This window comes from Octodon degus, unplaced genomic scaffold, assembly GCF_000260255.1.
Source record: "Octodon degus isolate 3935 unplaced genomic scaffold, OctDeg1.0 scaffold00045, whole genome shotgun sequence".
Taxonomy (NCBI): Eukaryota; Metazoa; Chordata; class Mammalia; order Rodentia; family Octodontidae; genus Octodon; species Octodon degus.
In genome coordinates, this window is record NW_004524621.1 from 10,333,184 (window position 1) to 10,338,653 (window position 5,470).

A 5,470-nucleotide genomic window follows, 5' to 3' on the forward strand; every position below is an offset into this window, starting at 1 on the left:
ATTACAAAGTGAGAGGCTCTTTTCAGCTGTGAAGTTTGAAAGGATTGTAGAGAAACTGCACAGTGTCACTGTGAGATTGATATTTTCCCTCTTAAGTATTTCCAGTAACAGGCAGTTAAAAGGCATAAGTTTTGAAAGATCTCAGAATTGTGAAACAACTCTTATCTCCTATAGAAAAATGTTTAAACATGAATTCAAGGATATTGAGAAACAACCAATGGTTTCATCATAAAACTTCAGTATGCACCCCAGGGCACAAGTGTTGAAGCCACCGGTCCAGGGAAGTGCCTCTGCATTGTACTTTTGGAGGTAGAGGAATGCTGTTTGCATGGATAGGAACTTGCCCCCCCACTCTAAAGCACCAGGTGTTAAGCTCAGGTTTCACTTATACAGGATGCACCAGAAATCACTAACGTGGCGAGTGGTGAATAGTTTATGTACTACATTTCCAGCTTGGACTCTTTAGAGGAGCCTATATATGTGTAGAATATTAGAAAAAGACTGGGACAAACATAAATATGTTCCTGAAACAGTAGAGTCTTCCGAAGGCTCACTCATTTAGCAACGAAAAGGAATAAATGCAAAATTTGTGGTTCCTAAATTTCTTCCAAATTAAAAAAAATAAAGTTTATGTTGACTAAAATGTTCAATAATGTTACAAATAGCCAAGATTACTAATACACATTTTGGTAAGGAAAAAAATAACACCATATTGGCAGGATTAATTTTTGTGTGCAACAGGCTGTATATTAACTAAACAGAATAATTATTTCAGACCACTAAGCCCCAAAAAACCCACGGCAAGAGAAGCATGTAAGGGTCAATGAAAGGTCTTGGGAGTTCGCTAGCATGAAAGATGCCAAACACAGGTAGTTTACTTTGGGGACGATGGTATTCATGAGTTCATTAACAACCCAATCTCAGGAGCTGTGATAGCCAGAGAGAGACTTGCCCCCATCACACCACCTTTCTAGTGTGTGGGGGGAATTGACACTTCCCCTAAGGAAAACTGAATCTCCTCCACATCAGCAAACAGCCTCTTTCTGTAACAAAGTGGCCTGTAAATTGATGAGATCACTTGGCTAGTTCAAACTCAGGCAGGAAAGGAACTAAGTTGACTGATCAGGTCCAGGAACACAATGGTGAGACAGTCACAGTTCACAAATGTGAGACATCTGCAGACGAGCTCTGGGGTTGGAGTCTGCTTCCTTACATCTGTAGAGGAGTTCGATACAACCACTTTTCTTTGTCAACTTTAAGCTGCATACAGGCAAAGAGATTGCAGACAGCTGGGAGGCCGGATAGGTCTGCAGGAAAGTTGTATTCATCTTGTAGGGGTGAATTAAGAAATACTTCTTGGGCCTTCTTTCCAAGGAGGCACTTGTCTCCAGAGGACTGGCGGAAGCTTCCCACCTTCGTCATAGGCAAGCCCCAGTCAGAAGTGTTAAAGGAGAACCAGGAGGTTGTTGTGGGCTTTCAAGCTTTTGTTTGCCAGCCCTGTCCTCAGTACTTGGCACTGTCTTGGGGCTTCCTTCTTTGCATGAAGACTTGATGAGCCACTCTGACAAGGAACTGTTTCTGAGGGCCTGGAAGGAATCAGCAATTCTGGAGGGACTGAATGACTTTGGTGCCTTAGCTTGTTCTGTTACATCTTTTCTGGAAGGACAGAGCCATGTATCGAGGAACTCTTTGTGATTCTCAACCTCAGATTTGGCTTCCACAGACATCCTACTTTTATCCTTTCCTTCTTTCTTCAGAAGCCAGCGGCACAGAGCTTCCTTCTCATGGTTCTCATCACACACACACTCGGCAAAACTTGTGCAGGGTTCGATGGCTTTGCATACTTCCTCAACTTCGTATGGTTCCTGATGGTTCTGGACAAGCCAATCTTCAGTAATCATGCTAGGAGAGGACAGTGGCCTCTTGGCTTCCAAGTGGTCATTTGGGAACTTCAGATTGCCCAGGTTTTCAATTTCTACGCCTCTGGGCTGGTTGCCCTGACAGTTGGTACAGGAGGCAGGCTGGGCAAGCCAATCAGTCATGCCGTAGGGCTCCTGGAACACTGGGAACAGGCACTTAATCTTCTCACTGGCTTCATGGCTGCCGTTCTCAGGTTTCTCTAGCTTGCAGGGCTCCTGGAGAGTCACCAGCCAATCAGACAGCCCCATGTCATCTTGAGCAAGACACTAGATTGTCAGTCTTCTCAGCTTCAATGGAGAGGGAACTGCTGGTAGAATGACTCTTACATTTTGGGGAACTTGGTCTTCCAAGAACTTCTTGTTGATGACTCTTAAGCAGCCAGTTTTCTAAGCCCTTTAGGTTGCCCCAGACATCACTGAAGACACTGTAGGCTCTGGCAGATGTCTGGCTGTTCTTCAAGCTCCACTTGTGGCTCAACCTGTCGTGGGGGTTGGTGCTGGGCATGAAAGGAGCTTGGCAACTGCTGGCAGGTTTGCTTTCAAGCAGCAACTCACTGAGAGGTAGAGTTGTGCTGCTGGGCACTGACTTCTGCTGCTCTGGCATTGGAATGTGACCTCTTTTCTCTAGGAAGGGCCCAAGGCTTGCTGAACTAGCATGAGCCATCAAGTGCTCAGGAATTTGAATTGTCTTAAGGGACCCAAGTGTGGTGATGGTTTGGCACAGAGCAGTTGTGTCAGCTTCAAAGAGTAGGACAGTAGAATCTTCAGGCTTAAGAGTCAAACTACCCAGTCTCTCCAGGCACACAGATATTTGATTGGCTAGATCTTTGCTTTGGGAGCATTCCAGTTGAAGTAGAGCTGCTGCTCCTGCTGCTGCAGTGTCTCCTCTTTAAGCTGATGGATGAGGTCCACCTGCTCTTACAGCCACACCCGCGGCTCCGGAGGCATTCCAGGTGACAGCTTATGAGCCGTGAATCTGAGCTTTCACTTCTTGCAAGTTACCTTTGATTTACTGTTCAGCCCGGAGAATAGCAAGCTCCAAGTCCCTCCGTGCATCACTACACCTCCGAAGGGGTTCTCTGACATTGGTGCAGCTGCTCTGGTCTTGGGTGGTGTTCATTTTGCTCACTGTTCTAGCTCCAATCGCTCCATATCGGTGACCTCGGTGGACCCTGGAGAATCTCGAGATTGCCCTTTCCACTCATCTCCAGTCCCTTGACCTGACATGGACATGACCATTGGCCTGCATGGCAGAGAGCCTTAAATACACCTGTCTTTCTGGATGAAGAACCAAAAAGAACCCCAGGGAACTGGCTAGAGCTAGCGGTCATGAGGAGGAAAGCAGCCCTGTAAAACTTTACCAGCACTTGCGAATTGTGCTCAGATTGCTGTGCTCCATCAGCACAGAGAACCGTTTGCCTTTAGTCAGGTCCCAGACTGAGCACTAGGTGGCACTCTCGGACCAGATCCCAATAGTAGTACAGCATAAAGTCTAAAAACTACAGTGTTATTCTAGCTACAGCCCAATATAGATAGGTTGCACCATAGGCCTGAACCTAATTTGAATTGCATTCTAATACAAGAATAGCAAGCTTCTTTATGGGATCGAAACAAGACTTGGTATCTCGCATCATAAATGTCTAGGTAAAATTCTCAAATGCATTGGCATATGAAAAGCCAAGTCTCAACTCATGAACAGAAAACACATGCTATTGCTGAGACGATTCAAACATTAGAATTGTCTGGCAAAGACTTTAAAGCAGCTAGTATAAGACATCTCTGGTGTGGCCAAATAGCTCAGCGGATTAAAGCACCTGTAAGCAGGTGCAGGGGCTGGAGATTCAATCGCTGGCCCCACTCCCGAAGCACGCTGAGATGGCAATTGAGACTGAGTGTGGTGTCGCGCGCCTGTAATCCCAGCACTTGGGAGGCTGAAAACAGGCGGATCACTACAGTCCGATCTAGTAATGAGACCCTGAACACCCGTAGACCCTTCCCTAAAATACAGAAAAGAAAAAGAAAAAGTGGAAACTAGAAAATTTCAGTAAAGAAATGGCAAAACACCAAGAATCACCAAGTAAAAAAAGAACTGAAAAAAAAATTTCTTGAGCAGACTCCTTACAGCTCAAGACAAATCTGTACACCACATTATGCATAAACCATTTAAAACTAGAATACAGAAAATTTTCAGAAGAATATTTACTGACAAACATTGATTTTGATCACTGAATTTTCATCAGAAACCATGAAGTTCACAAAGAGCTACACATTATTAAATAAGTTATCAACCCAGAATTTTGTATTCAGTGAAAATATCATTTACAAATAAAGATAAGTCTAACCAGTCCGGGGCTTCCAGTGCTATAAAAAGTTTATAAACCCCGCAGAGCCCGAGCAGTGTGAAGAAGAAGTGAGGACGACCCCTGAGCCTCCCAAAGCTGCCCGCCACTGCATCTCGCATCTAGCGCTTGTGACCTGCCGCTGTGGCTACCATGCCCAAGAGAAAGCCTGAAGGAGATGCTAAAGGTGATAAAGCCAAGGTGAAGGATGAACCACAGAGAAGATCTGCAAGGTTGTCTGCTAAACCAGCTCCTCCAAAGCCAGAGCCCAAGCCAAAAATGCCCCTGCAAAGAAGGGAGAGAAAGTACCCAAAGGGAAAAAGAGAAAAGCTGATGCCAGCAAGGATGGAAATAACCCTGCAGAAAACGGAGATGCCAAAACAGACCAGGCACAAAAATCTGAAGGTGCTGGAGATGCCAAGTGAAGTGTGTGCATTTTTGATAACTGTGTACTTCTGGTGACTGTACAGTTTGAAATACTACTTTTTATCAAGTTTTATAAAAATGCAGAATTTTGTTTTACTTTTTTTTTAAGCTATGTTGTTAGCACACAGAACACTTCATTGTTGTTTTGGGGGGAAGGAGCATATGTTAGTAGTACAATGTCTCCAAAGCTGGATTGATGTGGGGAAGGCACCTGTCCCTGCTGGTTTTGAGACTTCCTCTTGGCTCCTAGGAGGAGGGACTCCCTGATGTTGACACATGTGGCCACCTTGGCATAAATGCCCTGTGGTACAGGACAATTCCCAGTTCATTTTGTGTCTTCCTTTCCTTTGCCATCAGCATAGGCTTAACTCCCTTAAGCCCAGAGACCTATTGGGATCTAATTCCTGAAAGTGATGTTACCAGTGTGTCAGGCAATCTGGACCTGTCAGTAATGTTGAGCTGGTGTCCCACAAGAACAATTGATTTCTTTTTTCTAGATTGTGGATCTTCAGATTGATAATTCTGCCATTTTCATTTCCCGAAAGTCAGGGTCGGCTTGTGAAAAGTTGTTAAACAACATGCTAAATATGAAATGTCAACCCTCACTCTAAACTTTCCCTACTTCAGAGCCTCAGATGAAGACTTCATTGGATTTTATAGTGGCTTTCTGATTTTTGGTAGTCCATCCAAGAAGGGAGTTTTAAAGTTGTCATGAACTGTTAAAGATTGTGTGCCCATGTCCTGCCTGAAATACCATGATTGTTTATGAAAAGTATCTTTAATAAA

The 5,470-nt window shown here is 44.5% G+C and overlaps 2 pseudogenes; one reads left to right on the forward strand and one right to left on the reverse strand.

Moving 5' to 3' along the window:
• Positions 1-1,209: 1,209 nt before the first annotated feature.
• LOC101593303 lies at positions 1,210-3,039 on the reverse strand (annotated as a pseudogene).
• Positions 3,040-4,411: 1,372 nt separating this feature from the next.
• On the forward strand, positions 4,412-4,734 carry LOC105742281 (annotated as a pseudogene).
• Positions 4,735-5,470: the final 736 nt, after the last annotated feature.